General features: G+C 38.6%; 1 protein-coding gene and 2 long non-coding RNA genes across 6 annotated transcripts in view; 1 reads left to right on the top strand and 2 right to left on the bottom strand.

Moving 5' to 3' along the window:
- Positions 1 to 26,018, bottom strand: part of LOC124264491 — a 239,662-nt gene that overhangs the window by 85,255 nt on the left and 128,389 nt on the right. Inside the window, exons 1-3 of one of the 4 annotated variants that reach the window (XR_006895145.1) lie at positions 11,445 to 12,368; positions 9,093 to 9,195; positions 140 to 250 (exon numbers count right to left, since the gene is read on the bottom strand). The exons of 2 other annotated variants lie outside the window; for them this stretch is intronic. The gene's annotated coding sequence lies outside the window, so the exon portion shown is untranslated. Of the gene's footprint in view, positions 1 to 139; positions 251 to 9,092; positions 9,196 to 11,444; positions 12,369 to 26,018 lie in introns of those variants that run through there. One more of the 4 variants, XR_006895144.1, reaches the window with a different exon arrangement.
- LOC124264499 overlaps positions 1 to 26,018 on the top strand; it is a 125,623-nt gene that overhangs the window by 4,080 nt on the left and 95,525 nt on the right. The gene's annotated exons all lie outside the window — the stretch shown is intronic.
- Positions 9,681 to 10,707, bottom strand: LOC124264497. The gene is made up of 2 exons (XR_006895150.1): positions 10,533 to 10,707; positions 9,681 to 9,897 (listed from the first exon to the last, which is right to left on the bottom strand). It is a non-coding gene; the product is annotated as an uncharacterized LOC124264497 (long non-coding RNA).

Below are 26,018 nucleotides of genomic sequence, written 5' to 3'. Positions count from 1 at the left end.
ACTTGTCCTCCGTCATTTAGCTGACAGGCCATGATATAACTGACGTACTGTAGTATAGACTTGTCCTCCGTCATTTAGCTGACAGGCCTTGATATAACTGACGTGCTGTTGAAGGCGGTGTTAAACCTAACTCACTCACCTTCTTCGTTTTCCTGCTCACCAGTCACTGGGCTGTTAGATACAGCTGGGACATTTGTTGATACACTTGCAGATGGTGATTCCGAGGATTGTATCATGACAGTTGATGACCCTAAACAGAAAGTGAGTTACAATTAAAAGTCACATCGACATTATTTCATCTATATCGTGACTATGAGAGTTGTAAATAGAATTAGACAGAATGAATATCTGTCAACAAAGGACAGTAAAATAACTAGACTATCACAGATTATGACGTAAGACCAGTGTGAGAAATAGTTTGCAAATTTTGCTAGCCATTCGGGCTACCTATGCCTGAAAGTTAATAACTCACAAAATGATTCACTAGTCCGAAATTTGAACGTAGACACGGGTTTCCTCATTAACTTGCTAATATGATGAACATTTCAGGTCATAATCTTGCATGATTTAAAAGTGTGTTATGACTTAACATGTCGGAGAGTGATATATTTACAAAATGGCCCCATGGAAATTCACTAGCCAGTCGGGCCAGTGACTGTGAGATTTACTGTCCCGACGGGATTTGTACTAGCCACGGGCTAGCGGGCCATTGGCTATTTCGCACACTGCGTAAAATTAGCAATTTATGATAAAACAATAATTATACATGCAGCAATACAATATAGAAATGGGCTATACATCGCCAACAATTGAAGGTAGATTACCATACCTGGAGTGAGTGAGTGAGTTTAGTTTTACGCCGCACTCAGCAATATCCCAGCTATATGGTGGGGGTCTGTAAATAACCGAGTCTGGACCCAACAATCCAGTGAGTGAGTGAGTTAATATTTAACGTCACATCGGCAATATTTCAGCCATATCGTGACGAGAACATTTGACATTAAGAAATAGAATATATATATAGAAACTATAAAAACCTGCCGACGAAGGACAGTAAAAATACTAGATAATCACAGATATGAATATAAAACTAACATACAAAGTTAAAATACTCCAATGAAAAAAGACAATACAATGTAAAAATGGGCTATAGATCGCCAACAATTGAAGGTAGATTACCATACCTGGAGTGAGTGAGTGAGTTTAGTTTTACGCCGCACTCAGCAATATCCCAGTTATATGGTGGGGGTCTGTAAATAACCGAGTCTGGACCCGACAATCCAGTGATCAACAGCATGAGGATCGATCTGCGCAGTTGGGAACTGACGACATGTGTCAACCAAGTCAGCGAGCCTGGCCACCCGATCCCGTTAGTCGTCTCTTACGACAAGCATGGGTTACTGAAGGCAAATATTCTAACCCGGACCTTCACGGGTCGATTACCGTAGAAGAGGCCATGTTGACTTACAGTACTTGTGCTACCTGCATGGACTCTAGCTGGTTGAATACCATCCCTTCAGATGTTAGCGATTTTGTTGAATATAACCATGAATTAAATTAACACATATCCTACGATTAAAAGCATAAATACAAATAAATAGACTGTGAATGACGTGGTCTTACGTACCCTCTCAGGGGACAAGAACTTTACACTACTTCAATCCCCTTTGAGGATACAGCCACAAAAAATCTCAGTTATCATTGTATTTGTCCAAACCTTAAAATATTTTATTATATACAACACATAATAATCAAAATGAGTGAAGCAACTCAATTTCTTTTTAAAAGCCTGTAATCAAACGAAAACTGATGCTATACAGATCCTTCATATTTGAAACTTTGAAACATGTATCCCTTGTGATGGAAAAGTTCACAGAATCAAGCAGGACATGCTTCACGGTAATTCTTTCATGACAAGGGATACAAAATGGAGGATCTTTTAATGAATATTATTGCGTATAGCGTGAATGGCCAATACGGCATCATCTTAAGACCACTTCCCCAACCCTGGACTGACAACCCAAGGAGGTATAACCGATAGCTGGTTTTTATTTGATGTAATTTATTGACACCTACTTGGGTGTCCCACTTCTGGTGCATTAGATCACGGATATAAGAGTTTATAGTCAGTGTAGGGCATCAGAAGTGTTGTCACAGATATGTTGACAGCTGCTTTTGCAGCAACATCAGCCATTGTATTGCCACAAATGTCAACAGGTTTATATTTGGAACAATTTTACATAATGAATTTCACTGACACATAACAGTTATTAACCGCACCTTGGGGGACGAGTGATTCATTTGATAATTTATGCAACATTTAGTTACGAGTCTACCCAACAAGTTTGATTTCGAATCCAGTACTCCAGTTTCCCAAGAAATTATGCATATTCCCTGTATCATGTATACTCCGTTCTTGCATCATATACACGACGTCATTAATGAAGTGTCAAGCTATTGGTATTACTACTTCTAAAAAGTTGTAAAATTTTCGTTTTTGTTTGAAATATATACAATTGATTTGTTTTACAGTATGGAAAATCACATCAGGCCGTTGAAATGGCATTTATACGTTCTTTAACGTCCGATACATTCTGTTACAAAAGGCACTTTTTTAATTCAAATTGTCAATGTGGAAATCCATCTGTCACTTAATGGCAATGATTTGCACGTGCAAGTCGCTCTATCCATGGAAAGTGATGGACAATACACATGCAGCTATGCTTTTTCAATGTCGTTCACTGTTCAGGGCAGCTTAAAATCCGATGTATATTTTACACTTGCTGAAAGGGTCAGGCTATAGGCCTTTGGGAATCTGGTGAAACTCAGCATCAGGTTGTTGTCCGCTTAACGTGAGTCAGAGTGCTATTGCTAGACTGTGTTAGAGAAAGCCACTAATATGCTTTGTTTTGTTACTCTTTTCCTTAACGCATTACATATGAAAGATTTGTGGTTAGTCTTATGCGAAAGAACTTACCACCAAATTTATTCTTTAAAAACTTGTGGTTAATTAATACCGAGCGATTAAAAGTGGCCAAAAGTCGCCTGCTTCTCTCTCGCCCGCCAACGAAACCACAGACAGGTTACGTAACTCTGTCGCCAGAGCACTGCAGTGACGTCATATGAGGAACGATTTTCAGTTAGTTGTATAGAAAGTGTGTAGCATGCTCATCATTTTGATGATTTCTCGACATCAACGACGACATGTCGAATCGTTGCTTTGTCGTCAATTGCTCCTAGGGTCGGGCGATGGTGTCACCATGCACAGATTTCCACAGGACCCGCAGTTCGTGCTAAATGGGTTATGTTTGTGAGTGCGAAGCGAGCGTTGTGGAAGCCTGAAACGATATCTTACTTGTGTTCAGATCGCTTCACGGAAGTTAAAGAATCAAAACTACTTACTAGTTGTAGTAAAATATGTATATGATTGATGACCATAAAGATTTTCCATGACACAACTTGTAACATAACGATTTCTTCCTCGGAAGTGAGGTTGTGGTCGAAGTAACAATAATATTGTATGTAGTATTATATTGACACCCACCTCGCTGCCAGGAGAGAAATTGTTATGTTATACGCTATGTCATGCAAAATCCTATTGGCCATCAATAAAATAAATATTTTACTACCAGTAGAAAGTAGTTTTGATTTTATAACTCAGGTGAAAAAAAATCTAAATAGCATTTATCCTCAGACTGGCGGATGTTCCCGACAGGGCGCCGCCATTTTTGAAAATCGTAAAGTCTGTTAGAATTAATGAGATTATAGTTTGTTTTCATCAAGTTAGAAAATCAAAACTACTTTCTACTCGTAGTTAAATATGTATTGGAATCATAACCAAACGGATTTTGCATGACACAACTTATAACATAACGATTTCTTCCACGGAAGCGAGGTGGTGGTCGAAGTTACAATACTGCGCGATAAATTTCTTGCTACATTCACATGGTTAATGTCCACTCACCAGTATGTAGATACTAGTCAATGTGCGTCTTTATATTTGGTCTTATAATCCTAATTAGTTTGTGATCATACTTGTATGCATTTTGAAACTAAATAAAAAGCAGACGATCTGCTGATACTTATAGTGAATTTATAACAGAACTGTAATAGCTAGACATTTTATAGTTTGCCAATGTGAATCATAATCCGCACACACACCCTAGTGTATGTTGTCTGTCTCATTACACTTCACGGCGAAAACAATGATTCTGTTGAATGCTACGACAAATGAATAAAAACAAAATGCAAATATTAAAATTAAAACAGATTAAAGTTATAGGAACAATATCAGGCCATTACCTTGTTCGAGGAATGTATCCATCAATATCCACAAAACTGTTCCAAATGATGTGTCTTTTAACAGTTTAATATACGAAAAAGTGATCAATCTTTTCAGGTATTGGTGTATAGTCTCATTGGTCACCCAAGATAGCACACCTGGCAACTAATTGCATAATGTCCGCCTTTCTTTAAAACAGTAATTTAGTTAGCCAATAATGGGCAATCAATCAATGTATTGCCGGTTAATCCTTTGAACGGAGCACGTTGTTTTTACGCAGACACCGACACGACAGAGTGTATTCAGTATAGATTAGTAAATCTACATACATAAACACTACCTTTTGACAATTCCGCTGTGTAAGATAAAAGTAATTAATCAATCAGCGTGTTATCGGTTAATCCTTTGATCGATGTTTATAATGTTGAATATTTACTCCAGACACAAGAAATGCCAAATGGGAACCTTTGTCGGGTAATCTAAGTGTGTTACCACTATTTATACCTGTTATAAATTCATTACCTGACCATCAAGTGAATGATGACAAATAACATGTGTAGGTTTATACAACCTAACACGGGTTACAACAAGGGAGTATTAATTGCTGTATTGCATGTGAAAACTTATGGGCCGACACTGTTTTGAGAATACAAACAGATTTTTACATGACATGATTAAATATCGAGGTAAAAAAAAACACAGAAATGGGATCAATTTAGATCAGTCATTATACAAATAGGGCCTAACGACACCAATCGATTTTGACAGAATCGTCTATGAAAACAAGTTGTAACTCGGAAACTAGGCAAAGCAGGAGACAAAATTAAATGACAGTAGATTGTGAGAACATATAGCTTTCATTTTCCACAACAATTGTCACGATTTCAGGTTTATACAAGCCTGTAAACAAGATAATTTACCCCTAAAATGTAGATGAATTCTGCATCGGCCCTCAAAGCTATTCCTCATATGACGTCACAGAGACGCGCCGCTCTGATTGGTTGAAATTTCGTTCGCGGGTGAGAATTGTGCACTGTTGTCAAAAGGTCGATTTAAGTCAATTAAAGGTCGAAATGAGTAGTTTTAATGACGGGGTTTCAGACCTTTAAGGCCGCCGGACTCCGGTGTAGGCGACCTGCAGTTCGTCCACCACTAACACCACGTCACAGGCAGGTGCGTTTGAGATGGAGTAGACATCATGGCCGCTGGAATCAACACCAATGGTCTCGCGTGCTCTTTACAGATGAAAGCAGATTCAGTGTGTTCTACTATGACGGCCGGCAGGGGATTTATCGTCGCAGTGGCGAATCGCAGATGCAACTACGGCCACGCAGGTGTCCGGCCGGAAAAGCCACATTTGAAAAAATACCAATTCCCGCTTAAGCCACATTTCAAGTGAAAACCTTGGTGCCTCGAATGCCACAATGAGTAAGGGAATCAATACCGGTTTTTTTCAAATAAGCGTCACCCATTGATCACAATGGATTAAAACTGTTTAAGTGACTTGTCCTTTGTTTCTTTAGTTAACATATGATGGGCGGCTTCTTTATTCTCCATGAAGTTTTTAGTTAACATAATTTTATGATAACATTAATCTTTTTATGGTATTTTGTTATGTTAATTCCTATGTATAGAATCAGTTCTGAGCTAAAATGATACATGCTAATGGGTCATTCTATAGAAAAGGGCAATTTCAGCTTTTGCTCTTAAGAAAATTGTATTCGTAGTGTTTGTAGTTTTTGTGTCTTCATGTGAACTACTTTGGTTTGTATGATTGGTATATTGCATCAGCAGAGAAGTTTGGACAAGACGTTTTCTTCAAATTTATTGGAACGTTGCAACTTTAAAATCAAAATGTCATTACCGCAACGACGGCAAAATACTGATTTGGGAAAATCTAGTCATAGATTTTGCTTAAAACAGCTTCGAAATGGAAAGAGTTGTTAGGCGTCACGTAAGTATATTTGTGCAATAAATGGTCATTCTTCTAAATTATTTCGATACATTTATGATTTGTTTAGTTTTAGAATGAATGTAAACATAATAACTGAGGCAACAGTAACCCTTTTCTCAAATAGTAATCAGAAAAGGATAAAACTATGAATTTCTTCGTCCGTCCCATAAGTTAAAAGGCTTCAAAGAAATAATTGGTTGTATAATCATAAATAATTCGTAAAAGGTGTTTGAGTACCTATACGTGAGGCAGCTAGTTTGCGTGATCTGGACTTTTCTCCACGAACAATTCAACTGGATTTCTAGATTGTACATAATGAATACCATTATTTACGGTAACATGGATTAGCTAATAGCCCATTGCCGGGAGACCCACATTCACAGGATCACTCAACCATGCCCATGGCCGGTTGAGCCACACCATTTTCAACTCTGTTTTTCATACATGTGGCTCTCCCGGGATATATTCGCCACGCATAACCGATTTGGGGGTTGGGGGACTTGACGGGGTGGAATGGGGGTCGGTCGTGGTTTGAGCAGGAAAACCCCTACAGGACGTACTCCACTGCACGTGATCTTACCAGACACCATTATCGGGACGAGATTCTGGTTCCTATAGCAGTACCATTTTGCAAGCTATGCATGGCTTTCATGGTCGACGCTCTTTACTGCAAGACAACGCCAGGCCTCACAGGGCCAGGATTGACACGGAATTCCTTAGGCAGCAGGGTGTAAAGCGGATAGAGTAACCAGCATGCTCGCCAGACCTCAACCCATTTGAGCATGTTTGGGATGAACTCGGTCGACGTGTGTACACACGTCACCCAATACCAGTGGATGTTCCAGGACTCCGCAGTTTGTCACGTTTGTCAACACATTAAACATTATGATGACACTCTTAGTTCTATTATTTTATTATTAACTTTTATTATCAATGTCGTATATATCATTTGACCCTTTGTAAATGACGCCGTATATACTGTTATGAATATTAAAGGCCAATATTCCGTGCAGTCGCTGTTTTTAACCAACAAATCATGATCAAGTGACGTAGAAAGGACAACAACGAGTACTGAGAACAATGAACGCTCTGATTACATCGCCCAGACGGCAGTGTCTTCCATTGACAGTGTTGACAGTTCAACACGCTCCATATTTTACCGAACATATTGCTACCTTGTCAGGCAATGGAAAGCTCTTTCACGGAGTTTCGTTCATTTGACTGTGTTGGGTAAACGGCTTCATTCAGTTTCATAATCAACTACAAAATTGACACACGGGATGATAACATGCAGGAAAACATGTACTGTTTACACCAAAGCCAACAGCCTCTTACAACTTCAATACAGAATCGTATGGTGATCAACCTTCAGTTGTTGGAGATCTACAGGTTGGTTTTATTTGTGTTGTCCTCTGTAGTTAAAATGTTTTAGATTTAATTACTGGTTTTACTTTTCTATCTGTGATCATCTAGTTTTTTATTTCACTGTCCTTCGTCGACAGGTTTTGTAATTTAATTCCATTTTTTATCAGTTTATAAATTTTTAGTGAGTGAGTGAGTGAGTTAAGATTTTAAGTCACATCGGCAATATTTCAGCCATATCATGACTAAACCAAGTTATAGATTTATAATGATTGACAAATAAATCATAAACACCTGTCAACGAAGGACAGTCAAACAACTAGATAATCACAGATATATATTTAAAACTAGTAATTAAATCTTAAACGGTTTAACTATAGAGGACGATACAATATAAAAAACAGGCTATAGATCGCCAACAACTGAAGGTAGATCACCAGACAAGGGACCATGGGGACTTACAGTGTCTGTGCTACCTGCATGGACCCTAGGTGGATTTACACCATCCCTTCAGCCGCTGGCGATTGTAGGAAATATTTAGCTAAACTTTTAAAGAACAAAAATACTACGTTTTAAAAATCTGGGAAGTTTAAATTGAGCTTTGAAAGTTTTGGAACATACGTATCCGCTCAGGAGGACAATAATAGTATACTAGTATACAATAATAATACTTTAACCCCCTTCGAGGATACAGACACTAACAATCGCAGTTGCTAATTTATACTACCATGTTTAAAATACCATTTTTCTATTTACAAAACATATTATTCAAAATGTATCAAGTAATTCTATTTCCTTTAAAAAAATCAATTCTTAAATGATAATTAATATTATAAAATAGATCCTTAACTGTTTTGACATTGAAATATTTATCCCTTATGATGGAAAAATCAATACAGTCAAGCAGGACATGCTTGACCGTGATTCTTTCATCAGAAGGGATACAAAACGGAGGATCTTCACCTTTAAACAGGTATTCATGAGTATATCTAGTATGGCCAATACGACATCGTCGTCGTATAATGACCTCCTCTAATCTGGACTGACAACCCAAGTAGGTGTAACCAATATAGGGTTTTATTTCATGTAATTTAATTATAGACTACTTGGGTGTCCCACTTCTTCTGCATCAGATCACGGATGTAGGTTCTAATGCTAGCTTTGTAATCAGAGTATGGCATAAGAAGTGGTGACACAGATTTGTTGAGTGCTGCCTTGGCAGCAAGATCTGCCATCGTGTTCTCAGAAATGCCAAATATAACTTTTTAAGTCACGATATGGCTGAAATATTGCCGATGTTACTATAAATCTTAACTCACTCACTCAATACAGAATCAGTTTCTTGCACGTCAAGTTCAATTCGAAAACGGCATACAACGCAACCATTACAATAACCCGTTTCCAGATGAACGTTGGTAAAGGGTAACAAAATATTTAAATCAATCGGAATAATTTCATATTAACACCACACGGAATGGACAACATACAACATACCGTCAACTCTTCCAAGGGCCACCAGGAGTAGCGCCACCTCTATGAAACGCCCCATTGTCACAGAGCTTCGTCTGTACCAGATAGTGCCGCGGCGACGCTCCGTCTGACAGGATGTGTACACATCATCAGGTATAAATACATTACAAGTGATTTTGTGGTATTTGATTGGCTAACCAACCAAACCTTTCGCTCATGGAATATAATGAAAACAAATATCCGACCACGTCTATTGAGCTCTTAAACCTGCAGAGAGGTTAAGTGCACTAGAATTCCTAAGTTCGCGGAGCTGTTATGTATACGTGACACGTATTTCAGATATAGATAAGGCTCACGTGTGTCACTCAAAACACTCCGCGACGCTCTGAGCCAACCCAACACACACAGTGTGTCTGAGAGTAACCATACACCAGGTCCCGTGAACATCTCAATGCTTAATGATGACATTAGATCTGGCATCTGAAACCATATCTCCAAAAGTCGCTGTAGGGAGTTTACTGATGGCTACAAGCCAAGAAGCAATGGTCACGGTGACACCGACCTGTACCAGGAAGTTAGTGGAAAATATATAGAAATACAAAGACAAAGGGATGTTGTTAACTCTGTTTATCAAGACAACACATAAGATAAACCAAACATGCGAATTAAGTGTGCCCACAGCGACACCTACTTCAAAACATACTTCTGCTTGATAAACCAATTGGGGTAAGAAGTCTACCCACTCAACGTGTAATACTATCTAAATGACATTGTGTATTCTCTATTCACCCATTCAGAACAACAGCCGCCACGCATATACGAGAGACACCTATTTCAAGTTGACCTGTTTGTGTGTCCATATGATTGTATACTGTGTGATAAATACAATATCTTCTTACTTACTGTATAAAAGGAGAAGGCTTCACCTTGCATTGTAAATAGCGCACGTCTGACGCTTGTCACGTTTTGTTTATACTATTCTACCACACAGAATGTAAGCTATATCCACATTGTACACTGTTATAACTGGAAATCACATTATTCTATGAACTCACTGATACCTCTTGTCTCAAAGGCCTATTGGCCGGATGATATATATATTTAGTTTGACCTGTCTGTATGTCCATTTGACGGTATATTTTGTGACACGTAAATACAATATCTACTTTCTTACTGTATAAAGGAAGTTTCAGCTTGCATTGTAAATAGCGCATGTCTACGCTTGTCACTTTTTACTACACACAGCCCGTAAAGGTACATTCGTAATATGATATAATTGGAATATTATTTTATTTTATGAACCTAATGCCGTCTCATAGGCCTACTGGCCGGGTGGTATATATTTTAATCTGTTCCGTTTGTATGTCTATATGTATGTATACTGCGTGACACGCACATAAATATTTACTTACTTACTTGCTTGCTTGCTTGCTTGCTTGCTTGCTTGCTTGCCTACCTACCTACCTAACCCTCTCCCTCTATTAAAATACACAAATACGCCAGTGACATCTCATTGTTGGGGTAATCAGAGCTTGATTGCAAATCACTCACGGAATGTTAAAAGACCAAACAACTATCACCACTTGGGTGAGTACAAGTAGACTTAGTAATCCGATAATGTTATAGCACCAGCAGTACAATAAAAGACCATTACACAATCTGCATCGAAGTTTCCAGGTCGAGACCTCAGTGGTGATAATCTGGAGACAAACAGTAGCAGGACGAGGGTGCATGGACTAGCAGTCACAGGATGTTTTAACTGGCAAGACTATGTACAGTAAAGTAGGATATGGTATAGTCAAAGTGTGATGTACAGTAAGACAGTACATTGTGATGTAATGAGAATAACGTTTAAAGCTAAGCGCTAGTCAACCCGATTCCTCCTCAAGTCGGATCAGATTTCCTTGATGAAACCCACACGCAAGGTATGGCATATTTACAAACACAGAAACGTAATGATGGCGTACCGGGATTCGAACCCACCATCATAAGTGCATGTTCCGCCATTGGATACATATTTGTACAGCGAATTCTACAGACAACTGGACCATCTGTGCCCACACATCCCGATTATTTGCTGTATCCAAATTCGTTATAAATGATTTATATCATATATCGACAGCAACCAATACATCGGTAGCCCGCATGTCCCCGTGAAGATCCGGGTTAGAGTCTTCAGCAATCAAGGCTCGCCAACTTGGTTGACGTATGTCATCATACACTTATTATACACTTATGCTCATGACAACAATCACTGGATTGTCTGGCCCAGACTTGAGAGTGGCGTTAAACAATAAACAAACAAACACATTGAAATGCGTCATTGCTATATACTTTGAGCAACTAATCAACACCAATGGTTGAACAATCACATACGTAAGGTTTTACAGCGTCAAGCCCACATCGAATGTACATCACTGGTTTCAAAGTTACAACCATTTCACATCTTCAAGCCCATGTGTCTTGGAGAACCTACAACAAAATGTACATAAAACATATAGGATCTACTATGATTAGAAAATGGCATTTTGGTCAACAGATAATTGCGCAATGTTGAGTAAAGACATTGTACATAGTAAGAACATGTTTCATATTATTTTAAAAGATTACTTACGAAAAGGAAAGATAAACATGTAATATTATATCGTAATATCAAAGCTGCTTTTGGTTACGAAATATTCTTATATATTTGCATCGGGACAAGAATAACTCTCTATGCTCAGTATATCCGCTCACAAGAATTGACTGTTAAGCTAGCAATATTGACTGTGGATAATGCGAGATTTTCTGAAACTGATTATATCATTGATGAGTTCCAAAATCTACAAATATATCCAAAGTAATGCAGGTAGATGTTTGACTGAATATGAATGACACCAACCATGTGAAGATAGCATGAAATAGTTAATAGCTAAAATGTAATAATAAAACTAATATCATAATCATCACTAAATATATCAAATCCTGCTTCAAAGCAATCTAAAGCCCCATTTGGCGGGATGCCGACAGTTTGAACCAAGTCAGTCTGAACCAATGGTAGTGTGAACTCCTTTAGTCTGAACCCCTGTCATTCTTACTCCATCGTAGGCCCTCCTACGTCTGAACTCCGTACCCCGTCAATCTGAAAAAGCCTGGCGATGAGATATGTAGGCACTGCTTATGTTGGATGTAATAAAAGTGAAATAAATCATCTTACCTTTGGAGCAACACCTGTACATTATATATCACAAGAGGATTCCGGGGAGAAGGAAATTAACTTCAATAGAAGTAATGTACAAATATCTGATAAATTATTATTAATTATTAATTATTATTGTATGGTGACATATAGTAAAACAAGGCAATATCGTGGGCAAACAGGCGACTTGAATATTTGATAAATGTGGGTAATGACCATTTATGCATGATATAAAAGTGAAAACATGAATGAAGACTGAAGCAGAGACGTCCACAGCTGAGAACGGTAATGACATGAAGCTAAGAACGGTAATCACATGAAGCTAATAGTGTCCTCAACCTTATAACCGTATAGTATGACCATTATGTAATGACCCGTAGCAAGTAACTTTTAAAATTAGACAAATACTACAGACAATACAAAATAAAAAAACAGGCTACAGATCACCAACAATTGATGTGAATATTCAAAATATGATAAAAACATTGTAAGTGTCCAATGCACACAATGATCGCTGTTTAAATGTTCAACATGTGAAACAGACATTGTAACTGTTCAATACACATGTGATGACAGATATTTACAAACTACCAATATATAAGTGAAGAATCGTGCAGACACTATTTGCATCTAAGTGTATTTGATATATCTGCTACTACATGAAATATGTGCATTAATTTTTGTTTTGAGTAAGTGTACAACAAGTGAAAGATGATATAACTAATCGTTGAACGCACGCTTCCTCTTTCATCACTTCACACACAAACACTTCACTCATGATGTCAGTTAAATGTTATCAACATGAAAATAGTAAGTATCCAATACACATGGTGGCCGTAGTTTGAATATTCAACATGTGAAAAAGACGATTGTAACTATTCAGTGACAGAAATTTACTTGATTTATTTTCCCCTAACACTGATGATAACTGTGGCAATGGAGCCGTTTGTATCAGTGAGTGAGTGAATGAGCTACCCCACCGCCCCCCGTTTGTATCAGAGATCCACAGTTGTATATTTCTATGCTCCTTCATTTCGAACTACTCATGAAATCACTCTAGAAATATCTCTTTTTGAAGTGAAGAATCATGCCGACAGTTTCTGGCATCTAAGTGTATTGGATACATCTACTACTACATAAAATATGTACATTAATATTTGTTTCGTCACACAGAAACATCAAACGTGTCCATGTCCATGGTGTCAGTTGAATGTTATGAACATAGAAAGATTAAAAAAACCCAAAAAACTCGCAAGTATCCAATACACACAGTGACCGTAGTTTGAATATTCACTACATACGTGATGACAGAAATTTCCCCTTACACTTCAATTACTAAAGTTGTTGCAATTGTGGCAATGGAGCCTTTGGTATCTGAGATGCATCGACACATTTGTATGTTCTTTGGCCTAGATTTTCGAAGCTCTCTTAGCGCTAAGATAGTCGTAAGTGTCATACATTAACATGAACTTACTTCTATCTTAGCGCTAAGAGAGCTTCGAAAATCTAAGCACTGTAACATAGACTTACGACAGTCGTAGCGGTACGATAGCTTTGTGAAACGGATCCCTGCATTTCAAACTACAATTGAAATTATACAAAAGTATATATCTTTTTGAAGTGAAGAACCACGAAGACTATTGGCATATATGCGTATTTGAAACATCTGCTAATACATAAAATATGTACACTTATGTTTGTTTTGTCACAGCTCCATACTGATAACAACGACCATCTCTTGCTTAAATTGTATTCTTTCTCGGAATCAACGTATCGCACAACTTACCTGTAGCAGGACGTGTGGTGGATGGATCAGCTGGGAAATGGTAGCCTCCATTAGTAATGTCGTAGTAAAACCCATACAGAGCAAATCTGTTGATAGAGCGGACATAGTATCCGTCGAATAAACAATTCGCTCCCGCTTTGTAATCACTGCCAGGTATGTCCACCCAGTCCAATGTAGCAGGGGTCATGTCAGTATGAAATACTTCAATGTCCATCACGTGTTGTTTAGTCAGTATGTTTATACAGTACGCATTATATATCTGTGCATTGTTCATAAAATACTCAACTGGAGTTACAACAACAAACCCGTGATGATTTATGTCTGTGGGTTTTCTACACAGGGTTGCAATGACGGGTTTTGTGGTATTAAAATACAGTGTCTCGTTATTCGTGAGGGTTTGGCGATACACACGGTTGTTGCTAAGAGAGAATGTAGATCCATTGTTCAACATAATGTCTGTGTCGGTCTGGTCACTAACAACTTGCAGCTGGTATATATAAAGAGTCCATTAAAGAGGAATAGTCATGTGTAGACAGAACAAACTCTGTCCCATGATGTCGTACAGGTAATAGTTGTGCAACGGCTGTGACAGCATCTCCTTCCATTGCTCCACTGAACACAGCTACAGCACGTGTTGTGTTCATCTGATTCAATCTTTGCTCATACTGTGAATCCCAGTCCTAATCTGACATCGCCTCTTCAACTAAAGGAGCTTAGCTGTACGATTGCCGCGAGTCTATTTCAGGAAAATGACAATTGACGATTGTCGTAGCGCTGATGTCGTTTTACGGAAGTCCCTTGTATCGTGATCTACCTTCAGTTGTTGGTAATCTATAGCCTGCTTTTATATTGTGCTGTTCTCTGTAGTTAAATTGTTTTAGATTTAATTACTAGTTATACATTCATATCTGTGATATTCTAGTTGTTTCACTATCCTTTGTTGACATTTGTTTTATAAATTACCCTTTAAATTATTATTCCTCTATAACGTGATTTAGACACGAAATGGCTGAAATATTGCCAAAGTGACTTTAAATTTTAACTCACTCACTCGGTTTACGGAAACGCGCGCAGGCACTTGGTCACTATATGGTGTGAAAATAGACACTTTGCTTGCCTCGAAGTAAGGATAAGTCGACTTCTAGTTAAGGTTTTAACAAGTGTTGGTGAAATACAAATGTAACTTAAATCTGTTCGGCTGACTAGTGGCTCCTAAAGAGTACAAGACCTAGGGCTTTATGGTACACTCGTGGTGTCGATAAGTAAATCGGCTCATTGGCATTGCTGGTTACACATGATGATAATTGTTTTTCTTAACATCATACAAACCCAATGTAATATTGAATATTTCGTGAATATTGTAAAAGGTTTGATTTTCCCCTCTAGAACTGCTGTAGAAACGAGGAAAACAAAACACGTTTTTTCCGTGGCCTCATGATCAACACATGGCGTTTAATTTTTTCAATACAAGAGAGGTAGGATTACTAAATGCACAGTTATGGCAAAAGATGTCGAAATTATCATGTTTTCTTACGATACACATGGGCAAACGTTTTGAAAGACATATAATTATGATGGGTCCTTAGTTAAAACTGAGTGGTGGTGTCAGTCCTGACACCTATAGGTGTTACATTCTAGGTCTTGTATCCAGTTGTGTTCCAGCACGACTTCTTCTGGTTGTCATACAATAGGTTAAGGTTCACAATGAAATAATCCATTTGAAACAAGTAAAATGTTTTCAATTCGTCCAGCCCCTCACATTGAGTGGTAAAGGCTGAATGTGACGTTTGTTTTAGGTAATTACATATAAAGTTAAACTATCCTAAGGGACCGTTCATAATTTATGGCTGGGGGGTGATGGTGATTTTAAGGGGGGTCATCCATTTTGTTCTGGCGAGCTGGGGGAGATCAATTTTGTACACACGTACAGGGGGTCATCAATTTTGTTCATAAAAATATGTTTAAAATTATGGGGAGGGAAGGGGGGTAATTGATTTTGTACATGACAGGCTGGGGGGTCACTTATTTTGTACATAAATTTTAGGGAGGGTCATTCACATTGTACATGCTTCTCCATGAAAATCATCATCACCCCCCTAGCCATAAATTATGGACGGTCCCTAACTAAACTGTCAGACTCATTGAAGGGTTAACATGTGCAAGACACAAATGGTATTTGAAACAAATACAAGGGCCGCATCGTGGTTCACTTAACGCCTGGGCTTCATTGGTGTCCGCTTCCGTGATTTTGTAGACTGTTGCCAAATGCGCAGTCAGTTGATAACTTCCAAATAATCAATAATACACGGCGGGAGACACCAGAAATGAGTTTGCACATTGTACCAATGTGGGGAATCGAACCCAGGTTTTAAGAGTGACGAGCGGGCGCTTTAACCATTAAACTACCCCACCGACCAGTGTTTCTGTAACACTCTTCCATTAAGATATATGACTCAGACTAGTTTATTCAATACTAAAGACCTTATGACCTAATGTACAATTACAGCAGAATATTATATTTTGTCACGTGGATGTGATATAATAAACAAAACTTATAATTAATAACGGCGTGCATTAAATACATGCTTCAAATATAATGATAGTAATTTGATTGTTTGTGGATTTTGAGAAGAAATAAGTTTGATGAAGTTACATTTGTTTGGCACAACAGAAGTTAACCAAGGTAAATATTTCATTCGAAGTGCAGAATATTTTGGACAGGAAAATAGTATGTGAACTTCATCTTCGATGTTGAGATCCATGCAATGTTCACAGCAGATGGCATGTTCCCATTTCGCCTACATCCCATTTCGCCTACAGTCTTAAAACAACAATTCATGGTTTGGTGACTATTATTTCAGGCATGAGTAATAAGTGTACCCCCTTCAGATATAAATGGAATCTCCCTTAATTTTCCTTTAATTTGATTAGTAGCACCTGTAGACAACATGGCTTTTTGCATTAAAATGTTTTTCTTTCATATTTTTTATTCACAGCAAATCATACTACAATATAATACAATAATCAAAATGGCACTGGCTGTTAACTAGTACACTTTACTTGAGTTCATGGATTTCTGAGTTTATTGAAGCTTCAATAAGTGACCTGTTGCGTCCAAGAACTGAATAGGTGATCTTCTTCCACTTTCAAGTTGTTGTCTCAGGCGGTTGAGACGCTGGTCAAGATCTCTGTAAACTCGTGAAACTCGTGAGCGTGGCCGAGTTGTTGCACCATGGTCAATCTGAAGGCGAGTGATCTTGTTGGTGGATTCAAACTTCTTGATAGCTGTTATGAATTCATAAATGTTCGGATGGTGCTTTCTCACAAGTTTTTTCAGACCATTATGGAAGCCTTCCAGGTGATTGTTTGTTATGGGACCATTGTTGTTGTGTTGATTCCAGAGACGTGGTGGAAATCTTGCATCAAAGTCGACCAAGGTGCTGGTGACGTAGACGTTAAATTGTGTAATGCCATCTGCTTCTGGACTCTGGTTCAGTACATCTACCCAGACATCTTGCACTTGTTACATTGTGAAACTGACCTTCCTGCTCCTTTTGATCTTCACAGCCTTAAATCCTTCAGCCAATTGCTTATATAAACACTGATTATAAGCTGACTCCATTTAAAGACAATGATATACTTATCTTTTTACTCATACATTATGAAAAAGACCTTCCTTAATTCCACTAAGTCAAGTCCATTCTCTCAATAGGGGTGCATTTTCTATTCCCTATTCGCCTACATGTTTTCTGTTGGCGAAATGGGATGTAGGCGAAATGGGACTCAACCCAGCAGATGGTATAGTCGACTGTTGTTTCTCCTTCCTGTATGCATTTACCTTCAGATTGTTCAATGCTATTCTGAATTTACAGAATGCACGTACCAAAGACAAGTAATATATGTTTCTGTGTTAAAATCAGTTTTAAATCCAGAGTATAATGACAGATAACTTGAGGTAGAAATAGACAAATGCCAATCCTGGATAAAGATATCCTGTAACCTTTGTTTGAAAGTGCTGATAAATAACTTCTCGTCACCAACTTGTTGTGATAACCAAGTCCATGCGAAACCTGTTGAAAAGAGCAGAGATCTAACCTCTGACACCCAGTTATGTCTTCCATTATCGTCTAAAGATTTGAGAAGATGATAGCTCTGCCTTGGATATCTAAAGGAGTCCATTCGTAGTAGTTTCAACCAGTATTTGATTACTCTCATTCTGGTATACACAAACACACTGCAGCGACCTGTTTCACCAAATATTGCTTTGTTTGATGCAAATTTCCCAACAGATATAAATCGTTTAAGGAAAGAGGTATGGACCTTTTCAATTGTTTCATTGTATAATGTTCCCCATATCTCGGAGCCATAAAGAAGGATTGGTAAAGTCTTGCAGTCGAAGATAGTTATTGCTGTAGAGAACGTCATTGCTTGGTTACGTTTAAATAGCTGGTTTACTGGCCTTAATGCTTTCGATGCCTGTGATGCGAGATTGCTACATGCAGCTGACCATTTTTGGCCTAGATGAGAATAGTAGACCAAGATACTTGTAGTATGTTGTACACTTCAATTGTTCACCCGCATAGAACCACTCCTCCTTCTTGCGTATAATTCCACCATTACGAAAAACGATTATTCTTGTTTTATCCATATTGACACAGAGTCCCCCAAGACTTGCAGTACTGGTATAATACGTCTAGTTGTTGTTGCAAACCTATAACCGTGTAAGAGATCATGTTGACGTCATCAGCAAATAACAGCATCTTAATATCCTCGATGCCCTGAGAAACAAAGACTCCGTGTTTGCAGGTCCGGTAGATTTCAGTGGCTAATTCATTGATGAAAACAGTAAATAAAGAGGACTTAGCATACATCCTTTGCGCACTCAAGAACTTGTCAGGAAGGAGTCAGTTTTCCCGTTGACAACCTTCACACATGCTTTGACTGACGTATACATATTAGCCAGTACGTTATATATTTTACCATGACATCCATGTATTAAAAGCGAGTAAAGCAGTTTGTCCCTATCTACCAGATCAAAGGCTTTTTTTTAAATCAATAAAAGCGCAGTAGAAACGACCCCCTTTTTTGCAAAGATATTTTGAACATAATGCTTGAAGGGTGAAGATGTTATCAACTGTTCCATAACCTGGGCGAAAACCAGCTTGAGCTTCAAGGAGAACCTCATTTAAATCAGTCCATGTTCGTAGTCTGGTTTCCAGCACAGATGTGAATATTTTTCCAGCCACATTAAGCAGCGAAATCCCTCTGTAGCTATTGGGGTCCAGACTTGAATATCGGCAATATCAGTCCTACATTCCACGCATCTGGGAACAGTCCAGTATCTAAAATTTTATTGAAAAGTGGTTTCAGAAATACTAAAAGTGACTTTTGAACGGCTTTGAAGAACTCCGGGGGTATGCCATCATCACCAGGAGACTTACCAGATTTAAGATGTGTTATAGCTTGCAGGATCTCGTCATCAGTGATTGCATCAGACAGCAGATCACGCCCAAGAGAATGTTCACAGTGTTCACAGTAATGGTTTGTTATATATTCCAAAACAAGTTCATCAAATGAGTCGTTAACATCAACACGCACAGGATTCAACAAGTCTTTGAAGTATGTATATAGAGTTTGCGCATTTACAACACATGAAGAGCGTCTATAGTTCATTATTCGTTTCACAGTTTCCCAAAACTCTTTACAGTCTCCATATTTTGCGGCATGTTCTAAGTGTTTAGCAATGTTACCATCCATTTCAACTTTCTTACGATCACAGCATTTTCTAAATTTTGACTTGGCATCTATGTAGTTTACGAGGTTTTCTTTGCTTCTACAGTGTCTGAACACATTCCACAATTTACACTTATTTCGTTTCAGGTTCTCGCAATCAATGTCATACCATGCAGGCTGTACTTTCCTGGCGTTCTGTGCCACATTACTCTTAGGTTTCTGTTCCTGGACACACGATGTTAGTATGTCATAGGGCATTGACACTGCTGAATTAATATCTGTATTCAAGCGACAGTGAATTTGTCTAGCACATCTTGTGACTGGCAAAGATAATTTGAATAAGTACTGGATATCTTGAATCTAGGAATTCTCTTCAGATTCAGTGCTGTAGTTTCATTTTCTGCACCTGTAAATAAGTTTGAAAAAGTACACACAACGGGCATGTGATCGGACTCTGTTCTTGGAATAACTTCCAGATCACGCAATTCGTTGAACATTTCACTTGATACAATAAAGTAGTCAACAATACTGGTACCTGAATGTGAAATAAATGTGTAATTACTCGGTGAATCTGAATCCGTTCTTCCGTTGACAATGTGGATTCCAAACTGTTTACATAAATCCAGTAGTTGAAATCCATACGCATTTGTGTCGCAATCATGAGATGTCCTGGGTGAACTGAAGGAGTCGGACGTATAATAGTTGGGTAAAGGGAGGTAATTCGAAGAATCATCACGTATAACATCATCAAGCTCTCCTGTTCGTGCATTAAAGTCGCCACTGATAATGAATATTGGAACATCATCAAAGTCACTACAGATATCAGACAGGTTTCTCTCTAACCGATCAATACCACTTTCATCTGATTCTAAATACATGGGAGACTTCTCAGGATGAACATACACAAAACCTAGAATCACTGACCTATTAATTTTCTTACATAACACCCTGAAATAAAGACAGTCATTCCAATCACTATATATTCTTTTATGTGTTGCTATGAAGCCATGAATACGCCATACCGCCGTCAGGTACAGATTCTAGGACGTTTTCGTTGAGTCCTATCTAGGATTCGAACCCAAAAAGTGGTATCGTCACAATTACAATATGCTTCCAATAAACAATAATACAATAAGAACTCTTCAACTCTCCAGAGAGATAGAAAGGACACAATGTTATGTTAGTACAGGTAAACACATAATGCACACAATAGGCAATGCAGATTGCTAGTATTCAATACCGTACTATAAATTCCATGTATTAGCAACGACTTGAATTATGCAAACCTTTGACATGTGTTCATAGATCAATGTGTATTGTTCTGCCTGTTGCAACCGTGTCTGTTTGGGTTTATTTCAGATACTGCTTATACTCTGGAGTTTTAGATATATTTGATATTCATAATACAGAAACAAACTCAATTAGGCGTTCGTGAAAAGGGTAAGCACGTCTTTTGTTAGGATCATTACTCACAAATCTTTCATATTAAATGTGTGACGTTAATAATAACTCACTCACTCACTCATATTAAACGTGTTAGGCTCAGTGACTTGGTTGATTGCATTTAATTGTGTAGATGAATGCAGTTGTCAGTCACTAGATTGTCGGACAGCGGACATTTTGTGGGTGGATCTTCTTGGGTGTGGCTGGTCAGGCGTCCGATTTGTGGCGAAACAGGTTTTTGTTATTCGTATCCCCGATTAACAGTTTCTCACATCCGTGAAGATCCGGGTTAGAATTGATCTTCAGTAACTCATGCTTGTCGTTAAAGGGGACTAACGGTATCGGGTGGTCAAGCTCGCTGACTTGGTTGAGACATGTCATCGGTTCCCATTGTCTGTTTGATGCAGACTCGATTATTCACAGACCGCCGTAATGCGGCGTAAAACTAAACTCACTCACTAACAGCTTCTCACCCTCCATGTCCCCCTGAAATCCCTGTACAGGTGCCCTGTCCTCTGGGAGGAGTGACTGTTGTGGCATGTCTGAACGTTCTCCGTCAGATTGTACAGACTCCACACTTGATAGTGCAGACCTCACGATATCCTCCGTACATTCTATTACATGGGAGTCAATGGTGTTTCTTGCCTCCGAACAACACAAACAAATCATTGATAATAACGCTACTTCCCAATTATCTTATCGAATCTGATTAGATAGATTTGACGGCATGGGAGTATGTGATTCTGTGCGCACGTGTAATCTTTAATGTGTTTTTTTTGTGATTTTACCACCAAATGTCAACACATTATTTGTAGAGTTATCTCCCTTCCTTGAGGAATAGATTCCTTGAAAACAGACTAACTCCAACTTGGAATACTGACGTGCAATGAAACAACGGACTCGACCCAACGTTTGGTCAATCCTGGTCTCCTGTCAGGGAACTATGAAGTTTTTTATCTAGCCTTTTACTACAAGCAACAGAGTTCTTGGGATGTGCTCAGACTGGGGATGCTGGTGAGAACCGCCTCTGTGGTGTAATCTAGTGGGTAGAACTGAACGTCCATGGTTCATTCCCAAACTATTTTAGCTGGCTTGCACAGTAAAACCGACATAAGTCGGGATTAACGCGGACATGAAATAATCTTTAAGGTGTGAAGTGATGAAAAAGGTTCTGTCTCACAGTCCGTGAACCACATTATTTGCCGTTCCTCTCAGGTCTTCAAAGCAAAAGCCTTAAATAAGGAGAGTTAGACCTTCCTGTTGTTCAGGCTCACTGGAGCCCCTTTCATATTTATGTGGAGTTGTTTGTATTAATCAAAATTACATTATTACAGACTAAACGGTAGTCTACCCATTTTTTACACATTGTGTCTCACAGTCCCTCTGGATTTTCTTCTGGTTCAAATAAGTTTAGATTTTCCTGTTGTTCAGGCTCACTGGAGCCCCTTTCATAGTTGTATGGAGTTGTTTGTTTTTATCAATTTTTTTATTCAGAGACTAAACGCTAGTCTGCCCCTTTTTACCCATTCTCACCAAGTAAGGACAGACTTCATACATTGGTTGATTGCCTGTCTCAGTACTCCGATGGCAGGTGTCATTGGTCACATTTTCTGGTTATTATATTGTTTAGACCCGTGTGTGCTTTAACTGGCGAGTAAAACCGGTGTCACGCCGTTGTCAACAGTTTTTCAGTTACAGTGTGCTGTGGGACAAATCCCTGATGTGATGCAAGTATGAGGTATTCAGCACGTTGGTGAAATCTACAAACATGGGTATGGCATATCAAACAAACACAGGAACATGATCATGGTGGACCGGGACTTGAACCCACAATCATAAGTGCCTGGTCCGCCATTAGACACATAATGGTATATGGCGATTTCTGTGTCCACCTTCCCCGATTACTTGTTGCATCCAGCTTCTTTACAACAACAACTGATACATCGGTATGACTTCTTTGATTGGCATTCTAGAAGTAGGGTAGATGAAGAATGAGGACTATTTTTATGGATATACAACTTCTTTATTCTGTATAGGCGACGTTTCGACATAGATTCTAATGTCGTTGTCACTTGCATCCACATAGCACTGGTTCATTGTTTCAGGAAACAATAAACATCAAAGGTTAAACATAGAATGCCAAATCCACATAGAATGTACATCACAGGTTTCAAAGTTACAACCATTTCATATCTGCAAGCTCATGTGTCTCGGAGAACCTACAACATAAACAAAATGTACATAACAAACATACAGGACTAGAAAAGTTATTTTTTTCAACAGATAATTGTGCAATTGTATGTAAAGGCATTGGATAAATAAAAAATGTTTCACATAATTTTAAAATATGACATGCGAGAAAGGAATGGTAACTGACAACTCTTTATCTTAATATCAAAGCTGCTTTGAGTTAGGAAATATATTTACATATTTTAGATGGGGACTTAAAGATAACTCGCTCTGCTCAGAATATCTGCTCTCACGTTAGAAATAGAAAGTGTTCGTTATGCTGATATCACTAGAGACTGCAGATATTGTAGATTGTAGACTCTCTGAATTTAATTTTATCAATGATTAGTTTCATTATCTGCAAATATATCCAAAGTAATAGATTTAGATATTTACTGAATATGAATTTTCACAAACCAAGTGAAGATGAAATGAAATAGTTGCTAAAATGTAACAGTATAACTGTATAATCATCGCTAAGTATATCAAATCCTGCTTCAAGGCAATCTCAAGCCCCAATAGGCTGGATCCCGTTAGTTTAAACCCAATCACACTGAACCCCCGTCAATCTGAACCCATGCTGGTCCGAACCCCGTTAGTCTGAACCCTCGTCAATCTGAACCTCGTTAATCTGAACCCCTGTTAACCCCCCAGCCCCGTTAGTCTGAACCCCTGTGAGTCCGAATCCGTCTGACGCCCCGGAGGGCCTCCCAATTTGTCTGAATCCATGGCACTCCGTACCTCGTCAATCCGAACCCCGTTAGTCTCAACCCTCGTCAATCTGAACCTCGTTAATGTGAACCCCTGTTAGCCCCAACCCCGTTAGTCTGAACCCCTGTGAATCCGAATCCGTCTGACGCCCCGGAAGGCCTCCCAGTTAGTCTGAATCCATGGCACTCCGTACCTCGTCAATCCGAACCCCGTTAGTTTGAACCCTCGTCAATCTGAACTTCGTTAATGTGAACCCCTGTTAGCCCCAACCCCGTTAGTCTGAACCCCTGTGAGTCCGAATCCGTCTGACGCCCCGGAGGGCCTCCCAATTAGTCTGAATCCATGACACTCCGTACCTCGTCAAACCGAACCCCGTTAGTCTGAACCCCTGTCAATCCGAACCACATCGGTCTTGACACCCTGGGTCCCCATGGTCCTTAGTATGGTGATCAACCTTCAGTTGCTGGTGATCTATAGCCCGTTCTTGTATTATACTGTTGTCTCTCGTGATATATTTTTATGATAGCGTACTGTGATATTCTAGTAGTTTTACTGTCCTTCGATGACAGGTTTTTACGTTATACATTTATTGATTTGAATATTGATATCAACTGTTCACGTCACGATATGGCTGCACTATTGCCGATGTGACGTTAAATTTTAGGATGCAGTATAAATTTAATAACTCATCTTACCTTTGCAGCAACACCTGTACAGTTTATATCCGGAGAGAATAAAATGAAGTTAAATAGAAGTAATGTACAAATATCTGATACATTATTGATAATCAAACTGTTAAAAAAATGTTTCAGTTATAAATTCTATATCTATAATAGTTATACCATTCTTACACTAGCATTGTATGGTGAATATAACACAGCTTCGTAAGGCAAACATGCTATAAGATTGGCATATATCATCACGAATGTGCCTAATCAGCATTTATGAATGACAATAAAGGTGAGAGCATAAATAATGACTGAAGCAGAAAGATCCACAGCTGAGAATGGCAATAACATGAACCCAGAAGTGTCTACAGCCTTGTAACGTCACAAGAAGACCGTTATAAAAATGATGCAGTTTTCTCGGGTATCAGTCTTTTTATCAAATTTGGCAATTCTGGCAAATATACCAGTTACAAGGGCAACCAACATTATGGTTAAAGCCTTCCCACACCACACAGTAGTGAGGGATATTTCTAACTGCGGTGTTGAACAATGATCGTCCCAGTATGGACATACTTGCTTGTTATACGTTGACTAGGGTGTGTACAGTTCAGGTATAGAAGCTGTGAAATACTGAAAAGGTATGGTGTAGAAAAGCTGGTGAAATATTGACGATAGAAAAGACGGATATAAAATTCATTCTGGGGTTAGAGGATAGTGACAAAGGGAGACAAACGCTGGAGTAAGTGTACAACAAATGAAGGATGACATTACTGATCGTTGAATGCACGCATCTTCTTCCATGACTTCACACACAAACACTTCACTCATGATGTTCTCTGAAGGCTATCAAAACCTGAATATTCAAACTGTGAAAAACATCGTATGTATCCAACATACACAGTGACCGCAGTTTGGTTGTAAAGGAATATACAACTTGCTGGGAAATATACACAGAATGACCTACATCTAAGTAAGTATTTCCTTACACTTCAAGCACGAAATTTGTTGCAAATTGTTGCATAATTGTTGCAATGCAGCCGTTCGTATCCATTCACACATTTGAATATTGTTTGCTCATTCATTTGAAACTACACATAAAATCATACCAAAATATATTTCGCACAGACTCCATGTGTTTCTATGTGTATTTGATATGTCCGCTCCTGCATATTAAAACTAAAATATGTACATTATTTTTTGCT

Source organism: Haliotis rubra, unplaced genomic scaffold (genome assembly GCF_003918875.1).
Source record: "Haliotis rubra isolate DU_JTF1 unplaced genomic scaffold, ASM391887v1 Scf928, whole genome shotgun sequence".
NCBI lineage: Eukaryota > Metazoa > Mollusca > Gastropoda > Lepetellida > Haliotidae > Haliotis > Haliotis rubra.
Note: the sequence above shows the minus strand (reverse complement) of the source record. Positions and strands in the feature narration are given on the sequence as shown.